This window comes from Bubalus bubalis, chromosome 5, assembly GCF_019923935.1.
Source record: "Bubalus bubalis isolate 160015118507 breed Murrah chromosome 5, NDDB_SH_1, whole genome shotgun sequence".
NCBI classification, from domain to species: Eukaryota; Metazoa; Chordata; class Mammalia; order Artiodactyla; family Bovidae; genus Bubalus; species Bubalus bubalis.
Genome location: NC_059161.1, coordinates 24,606,586 through 24,621,621, shown reverse-complemented (window position 1 = coordinate 24,621,621; position 15,036 = coordinate 24,606,586). Strand labels below are relative to the sequence as shown.

At 48.1% G+C, this 15,036-nt stretch overlaps 1 protein-coding gene across 4 annotated transcripts in view; it reads right to left on the bottom strand.

The window, feature by feature from the left end:
- The window catches only part of KIAA0040 (KIAA0040 ortholog), a 39,682-nt gene extending 25,338 nt beyond the window's left edge, over positions 1-14,344 (bottom strand). For 3 of the 4 annotated variants that reach the window (XM_025285601.3, XM_025285600.3, XM_025285599.3), the window contains exon 1: positions 13,884-14,343. The gene's annotated coding sequence lies outside the window, so the exon portion shown is untranslated. Of the gene's footprint in view, positions 1-13,883 lie in introns of all 4 variants that reach the window. The other variant, XM_025285602.3, reaches the window with a different exon arrangement.
- Between the last annotated feature and the right edge of the window lie 692 nt (positions 14,345-15,036).

Sequence of the window (15,036 nt, the reverse complement as noted above, 5' to 3'; positions counted from 1 at the left end):
GAAAGAAGCCAATCAAGGTGGCCCAGGCACCGGGCCCAGATCTGGAGAGTTTGAATCTGCCACTGTTACCATGGCAACAAACAGCTCACTCTCCCAGCCAGCTGCTCTAATCCATGGCATTCCAGGCAACAGCTCGGCCCAAGGTGAGGGTTCCTAAAGCTGTGGCCTGAGGAGAAGAGATACTACTGGGAGACTTGCTCTCCCTCTTCACCTCCTTCCTTATTCTGACTTGAATGTCCAAGGACAGAGCAGGGGTAACAAGATGATGCACTGGGCCAAGGACCTGCCCAGGGGTTGTTTTTCATGTTTAACCATGAAAGCAGATTATTGCGTGAGAAAATCTGAGTGGCTAGTCAGTTTTCTGCCTCCTTCCCTCTCAACTCCAAACATGCTTTATTTCTTTGTATATTCTTAAATGTGTAGATAATCCCAAATTCCAATCTGGGGCCATGAGGGTAACCAAAGTCAGTTCCAGCTGGCCTAAGATCAAAGAGATTGCTCCAAATGGCAACCCATTCCAGTATTCTTGCTGGGAAATCCCATGGACAGAGGAACCTGGCAGGCTACAGCCCATTGGAGTCGAAGAGTCGGACACAACTGAGCAGTTAAACAACAACAACAACTCTTTCATACACACACACACACACACACACACACACTCACTCACTCAGTTAGCCTACCCATGTAACAGTACTATTAACATTTAGCCCAAGGTTGGTGGAAACCAAATGAGTTTTTTGTGTAAGAAGGGCAACCTGAGATCACAGGCTGCGAGCTGGAAGCCTGTGAGGTAGATGTGGTCAGTGAAGAGAGGTCGGTTGAGACACAACTTCCAGCGAGTCCTGTAGGGATTCCCACACTACCTGTGTTACTCTCTCAGGTGGACCAGCTTGGGTCAAAGGCTGTTTGCCCTCCTCCATTCACTAGCTGTCTGACCTAGGAAAGTCCCTCTACCCCTCTGTCCCTTAGATATAAAAGAATAATCAGAATAGACCCTCTGCCATTGAATTGTTACGGAAATCAGATGAGTTGAATCATCTTTGTCATGTGGCTAAAGCAGCGCCTGGCCCACATTCCATAAATGTTAGTTTTATCTGTCAGGCCCCGTGGGTGTTGAGCTTGTGACCCCTGATGTAATCCAGCAGTGGGGAGTTCAAGGATGCAGAAGGGACCACAGTGATTGATGACTCCCGTGTGTAGTATGGCAAGATGCCTTTGGGTGTCCTGGGCAGAGCCCAGGAGGAATGCTTTGGCCTATAAAACTAGAGCAAACTCTGACCTATGTGTACTGAACAGCCCTCAGCAGACAGGGCAAGAAAAAGGAGAATTTAGTGACCTGGGGACTTTTTCTGGAATCACAGTTACATAGAGATCATCACAGTTGAACATTTCTGTCCCTCTTCTACCTACCTCCCTGACAATGAATGTAAGATACTGTGGATACTTACGTAGTCTTCCTATTGTATACTTGTGGTACAGATGCTGTTCATATCCACTTTTCCACTTGATGTAGACTATTTGAGAGGTTTTTCCTCTAGGAATCCCCCATGCCTAGTTCAGTGTTGGTACATAGTAGATGCTCAATAAATGCTTGTTGATTGGTTAGTGAACCAACTGAACGGTTATGGGTTTGAGAGAGCTGAGAGTGTCTGTGTGAGGCTATATGTTACCTCCTCCAGGTCAGGGTGCCCACAGTCATTGCTGGGAACCTGAACCCTAATATCTCCATGAGCTTTGGAGTGGCCTCGGCAGGGCCAGGTCAAGGTGCTATAACACGGTAGGGCTGCAGCAGTGGAGGGGACCAGGACTGGGGCCTGTGCAGAACAAGAAGACCTTGCTTTCAGAGTTGGGGAGGAACCCAGAGTAGCAGCTTATGACTTAGGTAAGTTGAGCCTGTGAAGAACAAGAAGACCTTAGCTAAGTTGAGCCTGAAGAGCCAGCCAAGCAGGGGTGAAGCAGATGTTGGGGATGCCGCGAGTGGCACAGTCCAGAGCCTGGGTGGTGGGCAAGGAAACGGTGGCACCTGCAAGCAGAGATCCCAGGACAGGCTCTAAGTCCCAGGGTTGGGGGAGGCTGTTTCTTCCACCTCTAGATGAGGGGGCATGACTGCGGCTGGGCTGGGCTGGGCTGGGCAGCTTCCTAGGAATAGGCAGAAGGTCCCTGCAGGTGGGACCTGTGCCTGGTTTTGGTTTTTAAATTCCCCCACAGCCTCCAGGATAGTGTTTGACACACATAAAGACTTTAAAGAAATATGTATGAGAAAAAAATGAAGCCAGAGGGACTTCCTGGTGGTCCAGGGGTTAAGAAAGCTGCCTGCCAGTGCAGAGGACACAGGATCGATCCCTAGTCTGGGAAGATCTGGTCTGGGGCAACTAAGCCCATGCATCACAACTACTGAGCCTGTGCTCTAGAGTCTATGAGCTGCAACTACTAACTGGAGCCCAGGCTCCACAACAAAAGAAGCCACAGCAATGAGAAGTCTGCGCACTGCAAAGAATTGCCTCTTCTCACCACAACAAGAGAAAGCCCATATATCAAAGAGGACCCAGCGTGGCCCAACGTAAATAAATAAATAAAATGCAACCAGAGCCAGGCTGGGACAGCTTCTGCCTTCTAAAGCAAGGCCAGCAGGGCTCCCAAGAGTTTTTACAACTCTCCTTTTGTAAGAGAGGGGCTGAATGTGAACCAGGGAAGGTAAGTGAGGGCCGATTCTCACCAAAAACCCCTGGGAAAGAGGAGCAGGAATTATCCACCTGGGAGAGTCGAGATCTTTCCACCAGGCTGCTGCTGCTTGTCCCTGCAGGCTGAGGTGAACTGCCTCAGATATGAGATAGCCATGAGTTTGGAGGTCTTGATGCAATAACTCAACCCTGAGATGAAGTGGAGAACTTAGAGTTTCAGAAAGTGGTTTAGCAGTTCATTCCGTGTCTGTTCCAGGATCCCAGGCATCTCTACAGACTCCTCACCTGGGCACAGTGAAGATGTTTTCACAGCCTTGCCCCTCTCCCCACCCTGCTCCCCGCCTTCTCTTGCCTCCTGATGTTTTCAGACTGAGAGAACAAAGAAAGCTGTTCTAGGCGTCTCCTCACCTCCTTTCCCTCATACCTGGGCCACAGCTGCTTATTTCTTTCTTTATTTTGGCTGGGTCTTCGCTGCTGCTCAGCCTGTTCCCTAGTTGTGGCAAGTGGGGTCTACTCCCTGGTTGTGGTGTGTGGACTTCTTGTTGTGGTGGCTTCTCGTGTCGTGGAGCACAGGCTCTGGAGCACAGGCTCAGAAGTTGTGGTGCACAGGCTTAGTTGCTCTGCAGAATGTGGAATCTTTCCATACTGGGGGTGGAACCCATGTCTTCTGCATGGGCAGGTGGATTCTTGACCACTGAGCCACCAGGGAAGCCCCCACAGCTGCTTCAAGAAAGCAAATGAGTGGAGTCTCAGGCATTGCAGTCCTGCAGCAGCATGACAGGGCCTGGAAGTTCCATCTGCAGAAGCACATGTGTTTATTAACCTGTGTGTAATGAGCAGCTACTGTGTGCCAGACACTGGGCACAAGGAATGAGGAACTGGTGGTGCCAAAGGAGGATGGGCGAGGGTCCAGCCTCACCAAGTGGCACAAAAGATCATTTATATAAATGAAATAATAACAGGAACTTAGATTTTGTCTCCTCTGGTAAGTCTGTCACCTAAGAGCTGGGCTAAGTGTATTTCCTCCCTATTGTCACGCCTGTCATAGCACTGGTCACACTGTATTATAACTGCGTCTTTATCCATCTGCCAAAGCGGACCGTAACAGAACAGCTTCTGATTCATCATTGGTGGCAGTTGCAGTTTCTTTATAGGAGAGGCTTATCAATAACACTCTGGAGCCAGAGGAAGAGAACTTAACTCTTGGTAGAGGCCTCAGTTTTCCTCCTATGTCAAATAGGTATTATAGTTGGACTATGAGGATTAAGTGAGAGCAAGGATATGACTTTCTTAATGCAATGCCTGGCACATAAACAGTCCTCCAGAAATGCTGCTGGTGTTACCTTTTGCTCACTACTTAACCGCACCAAGAAGGATTTGTAGTTTACCCAAATATTTTCTTTTTTTATAATTTATTTATTTTTTGACTGTGCTGGGCTTTCGTTGCTGCACGCAGGCTTTCTCTGGTTGCAGAGAGTGGGGGCTATCCTCTAGCTGTGGTACACAGGCTTCTCATTGCAGCAGTTTCTCTTGTTGCAGAGCACAGGTTCTAGGTGCACAGGCTTCAGTAGCTGTGGCGTGTGGGCTCAGTAGTGGCAGCTCATGGGCTCTAGAGCATGGGTTCAGTAGTCGTGGTGCACAGGCTTAGTTGCTCTGTGGCATGTGGAATCTTCCTGGACTCGGAATCGAACCTATGTCTCCTGCATTGGCAGGTGGATTCTTAATCACTGCACCACCAGGGAAGTCCCCCAGATATTTTCTATCTCAAGCATCCAAATAACTCTGCATCTCTAGGACAACAAGAAGCAGAGTTTAATATCTTTCCTTAAAGCATAAGATCAAAGGCAACAAACAAGGGACCAGGTGTGGGAAAGCATGCCACTTCATATGCCTCTTATCCTCAAGAAAGGAAGTGAATTTACATCTGCTGATTAAAATGTTAGAGAAAACAGTTTGATGGTTCCTCAAAAAGTTACACATAGAGTTACCCAGTGATCTAAAAATTCTACTCCTAGGTAACTACCCAGAACAATTGAAAATAGGTACTCAAACAAGTCCTTGTACTTACATGTTCATAACAGCACTATTCACAATAACCAAAAGGTAGAAACAACCCAAGCGTTTATCAACAGATGAACAGTTAAACAAATTATAGTAAATACACAGAATGAATAATTATTCAGCCACAAAGAGCACGAAGCACCAGGAAAAGCTAAAACGTGAATGAACCTTCAAAACATTAAGCTAAATGAAAGAAGCCAGACACAAAAGGGCATACATTTATAGGAACTATCAGAACAGATAAATCCATAAATGCAGATTGCCAGGAGCTGGGAAGAGGGAGCAATAAGGGGTAACTGCTTAATGGGTCTGGGGTTTATTTTGCAATGACAAAAATATTTTGGAACTAGAGGTGGTGATGCTATTAATACAACATTATGAATGTACTATGGGCTTCCCTTGTGGCTCAGATGGTAAAGAATCCTCCAGCAATGCCAGAGACCCAGGTTCAATCCCTGGGTCAGGAAGATCCCCTGGAGAAGGAAATGGCTACCCACTCCAGTGTTCTTGCCAGGAAAATTCCATGGACAGAGGAGCCTGCTGGGCTACAGTCCATGGAATCACAAGAGTCAGACATGACTGAGCAACTAAAACTTTCAATCAATCCCTTTTGTGAATGTACTAAATGCCACTGAATTGTTCACATTAAAATGATTTTCTGTAATGTGAATTTCACTTCCATAAAAGAATGGGAGGAGATAATACAAAATTTCTTGAAAGCTGATAGATGATAAATGGAAAACAATGGTATAGTTTCTATTATTAAGGTTTAAGAAGTATAACATTGTTGATTTGATTATCTTTTTGGTGTGTATGTATTCATTCCCTCCAGTACCAAATACCGAATGACCACATACCTCAGTGGTTGAAGTATTCCTTCTTGAAAGAATAATTTATTTTTTTAAAACATCTGAAGACTTATTTCTGGAAAATGTCAGTCAGGAGCATCAGACCTTCTTACCCCTGTGTCACATGCCCTGTGACCGTGTCCCTTCCTCTTGTCCCAGAGAAGGTGGGGGAAATGCAGTATTTCTACCTGAACATGAGATATTCTTTCCACACCCTGCTGTGGAAACCTGTGTTATCCATCCACTGAAGACACAGTAAAACTCAGCTCTTTCCTCAGAGGGGTCAATAATATCTCCCTGCAAAACTGCATGGACACAGTAGTTGGACAGCAGCGAGTGTCCTAAGGCACCCGGCACATCATTGCTTTTCTCTTGAGCCAGAGAAGGCGTCGGGCCAAACATCCTGCAGGGAAGGCTCTAAGTTTCTCTTCTGGAAACCAGGAGCACTCTGAGCAAGCAGGTCATGTCTGGGTGGTACGCTGTTCCTGTGTCTTCCCCTCTCCCTGGGAAGTCTCATTATGGGATAGGGTGGGTCACTCACGTAATGAGTCTGGAGGTTTTCATCTAGGCCATGTGGCTGTCACTGCTCTGGCAACTGCTGCTTGGCAGACTGTGGGCCTTGGGCAGGAGGGGATGTTTCAGGTCAGGACTGGAATGTGGAATGAGGGAGGTGAAGGTGGGAGCCATCAGTCAAGAATCAGAAAGGAGCCCGACAGATGAGGTGCATCTGCAGGGCTGGCCCTGACAGTGGCGTGTTCTCTTCCAGCCCCACTGCTTCTCCCCAGCAGAACATAAACAACCATGATATGCTTGATGTGCTGGTAAAGCAGCCTGGTGGGGGTGGGGGGAGGGAGCAGCGGCTGTCACTTTTGTATGCCTCAAAGTCTTAGCACCACAATTCAACCAATAGCTATGGAGAGCCTAGTGTGCACACTGCAGATCTGTGACAGCAAGAAAAGTTGGGTGGACATGTGTTTACTCCCTGTCCCTGATCGCTGGGAAAGTCACTGTGACCCCAGCTCCTGAGGGATTTTGGGCCAGTGTGCCTGAGAGGCTCCCTGGAGCCGTGGACTGCTATGGAGCCTTTACAGCAGAGGGGCTTTTGAAAGCCGGTGCTTTGTCCCTTTGGTGGATCTGCAGAGGGACCTAGGATCAGAAATTTTGAAAGGACACAGCCCCAGGATCTCAGAGGCTCCGGGCTCGTGTGCAGCTTTCCTCTTATTTAAGGTGGCCACAGTCACATCTCATTTAGGTTAAGACCCAGCATGTGCACTGCATGCCATTCTGCTCCCATGACACTAAAGCTAATTGAATGTCCCAGTTTCCCCTGCCTAATTCTCTGCTCTAAACCCTTGCCTCCACACCCATCTCTAAACCTATGTACCCCCAACTTTTGACAATAGAAGACTAAAAGTATTAATATTATTATGTCCAACTATCCTTATTGCTGAGGGCTTCCCTGGTGGCTCAGCTGGTAAAAAATCTGCCTGCAATGCAGGAGACCTGAGTTCAATCTCTGGGTTGGGAAGGTCCCCTGGAGAAGGGAAAGGCTCCCCACTCCAGTATTCTGGCCTGGAGAATTCCATGAACTGTATAGTCCATGGGGTCACAAAGAACTGGACACAACTGAGCGATTTTACATCCTTATTGCTATTATATTTTTCCCTCTCTCCTGCCAATTGTCTTTTCTAACTTGCCTGGAAAACTAAACGAAGTTGTAGATGGGCTTTCCTTAAGCTTACCCAGCTTGAAATCAGGGTTGTATTTAAGAAGAATAAAAGTCTACTGAAAAACATCCCAAGAGGAATGAGTTATAGACAGTTGAGAGCAAGGCTTGCTCTTTGTTAAAAAGAGAAAGACAGTTGAGAGTCTGCAATGACTTACAAATCTTCAGTTCTGATCAAGAAACATGGCTGTGATTAGGTTTCCTTTCATTTCTTAGCAACAAATTCCATGGAGCAGTTTGCTTACAAGCGTGGGAGGAAGCCTCTTCCCAGGGCTAGGATTCGGGTCGGACGCTACCACAGTCCCTTGGGAGTTACCCTCAGAAAGGAATCCTGTGTTTGGGTGGAGTTTGTTTGGGAGCTCAGCTACCCTTGCCTGGTCTCCCACTCACGTCCCCAGGTGGTGCTCTGCTCAGATGGCTCGGGCTGATGCTGGGGACATGTCGGAAACCTGAGCTGCTCGGTATCCCTGGGGACTGTCTATCCAAAACTGTGCTGCAGATTTTCCTTCCACTGTTTTGTCTCTTCTGTGCCTGTGATGAGTCTCATGAGTTCCTGTGATTCACTTACAGCCTTTCCACTGAACAGTGAGTTGACTATCATTTTGACGTGTAATGATGACCCAAAAATGAAATACCCATGTGTATTTCCAGTGGGTCTGGAAATAGTTTTCATGACAAGTTTCATGAAACACTAATAAATAGGTTTAATAATTCAAAAAGACATATGTACCTCAATGTTTATTGTAGCACTATATACAATAGCCAGGACATGGAAGCAACCTAGATATTCATCAACAGAGGAAGGGATAATGAAGTTGTGGTACATATATACAATGGAATATTACTCAGCCATAAAAAGGAGTGAATGTGAATCAGTTGAATTGAGGTGGATGAACTTAGAGTCTGTTATACAGAGTGAAGTAAGTCAGAAAGAGAAAAACAAATATCGTCTATTAAGGCATATATATGGAATCTAGAAAAATGGTACTGATGAACCTATTTGCAGGGCAAGAATGGAGATACAGACATAGAGACTTGTGGACACAGTTGGGGAGGAGAGGGTGGGATGCATTGAGAGTAACACTGACATATATACACTCCTATGTGTAAAACAGATACAGGAAACTGCTATGTAACACAGGGAGCTCAACCTGGGACCTAGAGGGATGGGATGGCGGTGGTGGGACAGAGGCTCAAGAAGGAGGGGATAGATACTTTTGGCTGATTCGCATTGTTGTATGGCAGAAACCAACACAACATCGCAAAGCAGTTATCCTCTAATTTAAAAAAAAAGATTAAGAAAAAAACAAAAAACCCAAACAAACCAGATTTTAGTTCATTAAGGCACCCAGTATTGTATCCTTTCTTGAGGGAATCTCTGGGAATTCTTAAGAACAGTTTGAGGCTTGACACTGATGAAACAGAAGGCTGGGGTGTGGTAGAGAGACTACTGTAAAGGAGGAGTGTGTGTGTATGTGTACTAGGTAGCTTCAGTTGTGTCCAACTCTGTGAGACCCAGGCAAGAATACTGGAGTGGGGTGCCATGCTCTCCTCCAGGGGATCTTCCTGACCCAGGGATCGAACCTGCATCTCTTATGTCTAACCTGCATTGGCAGGTGGCTTCTTTACCACTAGCACCACCTGAGAAGCCCCTTAAAGGAGGGGCTGCTCCTGGTTATCCCCAGGGTTACTCCCAGGGGCCACTGGGGGGAGGATGCAGCCTTTAAGTACAATCTTCCCACTTCTCCGCTCTGCCAGCCTCTGAGTGCCTGCCTGTGCCCCTGTGTGTGAGGCACAGAGGCCCAGGTGATAGAAACTCCAGAGAGTGTTCACTGTTCGAGGACTTGGATGCTGGTTCCCCCATTAGCCAGCTGTTGACCCCAGCACACACTTCCCTCTCTTGAACCTTAGTTTGCTCATCTGTGAAGTGAGGGGGAGGGGCTGGCTCATCTCTAAAGTGTTTTTCCATTTGAAGTCTCTGAGTCTGTGGTTACTTCCTTTTCTTCATTCAACAACCAGCCCCTATAAGAAGTCTGTTTATTTGAAAGTTCTAATGTTGGCATAAAACTTGAGCTTCACTAGGTTGGAATATGTCAGGCTTCTCTGGCTGGGAGACAGGAAAACCACAGAGACATCTAAGCCATTGAAAATGCTCGGATTCAGGGCTACTGCTGGTTCAACCAGCACACTGATGAGGATTACAGAAAAAAAAAGTGTCCCTTTTGGGTGGCCTCGGCTGCAAATGGGGTTGGTCTGTGCCTTAGTAAGCGGAATCCTGGCTGCTTTAGCCCTATGAGCTTCCAGGCGCTCTTGGTCCGTGTACAACCTGCATTCGCTTTAGGAGACCATTCACTTCTTTAATCACGTTAGGTAAGGAGTAAAAAGAGAAGCAGATACCCATCACTGCTCTGATGGAAGGAGACTTCTATAATTATGGCCTTCAAATATTGGGCCTATGATACTGCCCAAGTCCTACACCTACACAGCCCATCTGATTTGGTGACTTCAAGGGGAAAGATTAGTAATAATAATAAAAGCCCCTTATATTTTTATAGAACTGACAATTTATATAGCACATTAAATGTACTTTCTTTTTCAATTTGATTCTCATCCTAACTATTGCCCTGGTGAGACATAATTATCCCCAATTTAAATGTAAAGGAAATGAAGCTGAGATATTCAAAGACTTGTGCAAGGGCAGCTAATAAGTGGTCAAGGCAAGAATTGAACTCATGTCTGTTTAGTTCCAAGTTCAAGGTGTTTTTTTTCTTCTGTACTAGCTCACATAAAATCCTGATCTGGGCATTGGCAGCCAGACCTAAAGGACCACTCTACAGAGGTTTAGAATTTATCTGAGAAAGTTGTCCTTCTTGTTTTAATGAAGGTAGGACTCTCCCACACAAGTGCCATGCCTTGACTTGGGGTATGAGTTCTGGGGAGATCTCCTGCAGATCTTACAATTCAACTAAAGTATTCACTTCTCATGTCGGAGAGTGATTCCTGGGGATTGCTTGTTGGTTAAATGCATCCTCACCACCTGTGTGTTGTTAACCCAGGGTTCTCACCAACATTTTAGGTATCATCCTGCAAGATAGCTGGGGGAAACCATGGTCGTCTCATGGGAGTCATATGGAAGTCAGTGTGTGATATGAAAATAAGATCTGTAGGCCATTACTGACCAGTCCAGGACCCTTCAGGGTCAAGCGATCTCACTGACAGTGTAATACAGTCCTGTTTATTTTCCTTCAACACTGCTTTTCTGCACAGCATCTGAGATAGTCGCATCAGAGCAACCTCTATGTCTCCTTGGGTTCCAGACCTGTGTACCCACTGCCTCCCATACATCTACACCCAGGCATCTCCTGAGTGCATCCAACTTAAACGTGTCTGAAGTGTTCATTGTTTTCTCCCAAACTCTGCTTCCCAAGTCCACTCCTCCTTCAGTTCACGTGGTTTCCATTACAAGCATCACAATGCACCTTCCCATGCCCAGCTCAACACCTTATAATCCTCCGTTCCATTCATTCCTCCTTAGCCACATTTACTTGGTCTCCAGGTACCTCTGACTCTACTTCCTAAACCACCAAAAGTCCATGCCCCTTTTCTCAGTTCCCTCTGCCGTTCTCTTAGCTGAGGTCCTCCTTATTTCTGTTCCTTATCTCTCCAACCCGGCTTCCACCCGGCCATTAGTTCTCTCTCCAAACACAGATCTGACCATACTCTTTCCCTGTTTAAAAAACGAATGCCCACTGCCACAGGAAAGAGCTCATCATTCCTTGCATAGTAGTGTAATCTGCATTACCTGCAGCTCCCCCAACCTACCACTGAGTTTGCAGATACTCTTTCCTCTGTCTGGAATACCCTTTTCCTGGGAATGCCTAATCATTTTCAACACCTGCTCATCCATCACTTCTGCAGGTAACCCCTGGGGGAGTTATTCACTCCCCCTTTGCATTGTTTCAGTATCCCATAGCTATGGCTATGATGATGGATACTATTCTTTTTATTTAAACTTTATTGTTTATTATTTTTGGCTGCCCCGGCTCTCTGTTGCCAGGTGAGGGCTTTCCTAGTGACAGCAAGTGGGGGTACTGTCTAGTTGCAGTGTGCCAGCTTCTTGCTGTGGTGGTTTCTCTTGTTGGGACTCTTGCACCCTAGAGCACAGGCTCAGTGGTTGTGGCACATAGGCTTAGCTGCCCCATGGCATGTGGAATCTTCCCAGACCAGAGATCAAACCCATGTTCCCTGCATTGTCAGGTGGATTCTTATCCACTGTACCACTGGGGGTAACTATATTTTGTTTCCCTGTCTCATTTACCAGATTTCATGTCCTCAGACGGAGAAGGCAATGGCAATCCACTCCAGTACTCTTGCCTGGAAAATCCCATGGACGGAGGAGCCTGGTGGGCTGCAGTCCATGGGGTCACTAAGAGTCGGACATGACTGAGCGTCTTCACTTTCACTTTTCACTTTCATGCATTGGAGAAGGAAATGGCAACCCACTCCAGTGTTCTTGCCTGGAGAATCCCAGGGACGGGGGAGCCTCGTGGGCTGCCGTCTATGGGGTCGCACAGAGTTGGGCACGACTGAAGTGATTTAGCAGCAGCAGCAGCAGCATGTCCTCAGATGCAAAAACTGTACCATTATCTTTGGACCCCCAGGTCCTGGCATATGGCCTACACGCAGTGAGCACAGTAACTCTGAATGAATGGATGGGTGTACATCTCTCTTTGATGAAATCAGTAACTCAGCTTGTTGTGTGTTCATTAATGAAATCAGTAACTCAGCTTGTTGTGTATTCATTATTCTCTTGGGGTTAGTATTCAGGGGAGAGGGTGGAAAACATCCTTTCTCTACTCCTCAGGTTTGTTGTTGTTTAGTCTCTAAGTCATGTCCAACTCTTTTTTGACCCCATGGACTATAGCCTGCCAGGCTCCTCTGTCCATGGGATTTCCCAGGTGAGAATACTGGGGTGGGTTGCCATTTCCTTCTCCAGGGGATCTTTCTGACCCAAGTATTGAACCCATGTCTCCTGCATTGGCAAGTGCATTCTTTACCACTGATCCACCAGGGAGGGGCTTCCCAGGTGGTGCTAGTGGTAAAGAACCCACTTGCTAATGCAGGAGGCATGAGAGATGCAGGTTCAATCCCTGGGTCAGGAAGATCCCCTGCAGTTGGAAATGGCAAACCCACTCCAGGAGCCTGGTGGGCTACAGTCCATGGGGTTGCAAAGAGTCAAATACTACTGAAGCGACTTAGCGCGCACACACACACACACACACACACACACACACACATGCATGAGCCACCAGGGAAGCCCATTCCATGGGTTAAATATTAACAAAGTTTGAAGGCTGGAGAAACATTTAGTTTTCAATGCATTTCTTTCCTAAAATTATATCTGGATGGGGATGGGGAACCAGAATCTCAGATGAAATGAAAGACTTGATCAGATTTTTCAATACGTCTGCCTCCCCAGCCCAACATTGGGCAACAGGTAGACACATCAGGCCAGGAGGTTGATGGTGACATCTTTGCTGAAGTCTGTAGGTGGAACTTGGAAACCATTAGAAACGAGGTTAGGAACAGCCTAGCATCAGTGCTATCTTCAAATCCTGTTCCATATAAATCAAGGCTCTTCCCTTAGCCAGTGGGACTTCAGATTACCTTCAGGTTCTTACGCACTTGAGCTGAGTGAATAAAATGCAACAGCTTTGGGAGAAAAGTGCTTCTCAGAGGCTTAAAGGTACCACCCTTCCTCATTCAACAGAATTCTTGCAGCAAGTGGACTGCCAGTGTTCTCTGAGAAATTAAAGCCGTGCTTGTCTGCTTCAGTTTCCCTTTCGGTTGGGCAAGACTGGTGTTCCCACAAGCTAATGTCTATAGTTTATTTAACTCTATTACATAATGTATTCCTGTGAAGCTCTTCAAAACACTAGGGAACCAGGTCTCATTGTGTCCTCATTCAAGGGTGGGGAGGGGAGTAGGAGCGGGACCCTTGAGAGAGGCAGAGAAGTTAGTTAGGTAGCAGTCTGGGTCACAGCAAATCCCCTGAGGCTCAGGAAATAGCAGAAAGGCTCCCATTCCAGCCCTGGCTCCAGGCCGTATTTTCCTTGTGGCCAGTTTCTTAGACCCCTTGAAAATTCGGCTTCGCCTAGACCAATTTAGAAACCTGTGAGCCAGGGATGCTTTTTGGAGGGTCTCAGGTCTTGACTTCTTCCGTGGCAAACTGAATATCCTTCTGTCCCTTTCAAGCCGCTCCTGCCGGCAGCTGTTGTCAACTAGTCTGAGAACTCCACCCCAGACGCGGCTAGGAACCCATGTGGACTCAGCCCAGAAGCAGATGTAAGACTGCTGAGAATCCTTGCAAAGCGGGCTTGGGGGAACCCTGGAAGTGAGGGGCAAGAAGCTGTTTGGAAACGATCTTCAAATTTCACTGATCTCTGGGGTTGGACATCCTTCTAGAGGCAAAGAGTAGGAAGTCCCCTTGCCAACGGAAGGCAACTTAAAAAGTATTTAAACACACACACAAGAGAGACAACAACCACACAAACTCTTGAGACTCACCTTTGAGTCCCACCAGAGGGCTTCTTGCAGGCGCGGTCGCCCGGGGATCCGCCTGGTGCCGCCCCAGCGAAGGCGGCCGAGGTCCCGGGTGTCTCCTCGGAAGCCCCTGCGGGTCCCGCGCGGTCCTGGCCCGGAGGGGAGGGTCAGCGGGGGCCGCCCTGCGCCGCGCGTACCTGCCGCCGGTGGCGAGAAAGGCGCCCTCTATGTCCCCTGCCCTCCCGCGGGCGGACGCTTCGCATTTTTGAGGTTTCACTCCACTCCGTCGTCCTGTCCCTGATGTCAGAGTCTCGACTTCCTGAATCAGACTCGCTACCCCTCGCGCGTCTTGGGCTCGGCCCACACCCTCCACCCCGGGCCCGGGCCCGCGGAGGACTGGTGCCCTTGGACTTGGGCGCACACGGGCCCGGACGTGCCCTCCTGCCCGGGCTTCCCGCCGGCTACCCCCGTCCCCGCCCCGCCCTTACGTGTCGGTGCCCCGGCCGTCCCGGAACACGCCTCCTGCAGGACACAGCCGCTCCCCTGCCTGCCTGCGGAACCAACCAGTCCCTGAGTGGCTTTCAGGGGCGCAACAAAGTTCCCAGAGACCTGAGACCTATTTGGGAGGGAAAGTGGGCTTAAGTGAAAACAGCCCAGCCCTTCCAAATGGAGCAGCCTTTTCGGAGAGAGGGTGGGAGGTGTTGGAGAGGGAGCCCATGGGGCAGATTGGGTGAAGGTTCTAGTGCCGTCACTGGACGGAGTCCAGTGACCACACGGCCCCTGGTCAGCGCTGTGTGTTTGGTGGGGTACACGCAACACCTTGGAGAAGCCTTTGCACGGCCGTAAGAAGCAGTGTGTGCTCCAGCAGGAGCTGTCAGAAGCAGAGATGGAGGGGGAAATGCCTTCACAGAGGTCTCAGAGTTGCTTCCCCTCTCCTCCTCAGTATTGCCCTGCATCCACTCTTTATTTGGATCTAGTGGGTCAGGTGTCCAGCACCTGGGAAGCTAGGAAATGAAAGAGCTGCCCACCATGTGGGAAGGACTCCAGACCCAAAGTTTCTGATGACTCAGGGCAGGGAGCTCAGTGTTTCCCTGGTGCTGTGTGTGTGAGAAGCCTGGCCCTGGAGTGTCCAAGGGTCCTTCCATGTCATGGACCTGAGATGCTGCCCTCTTGACTC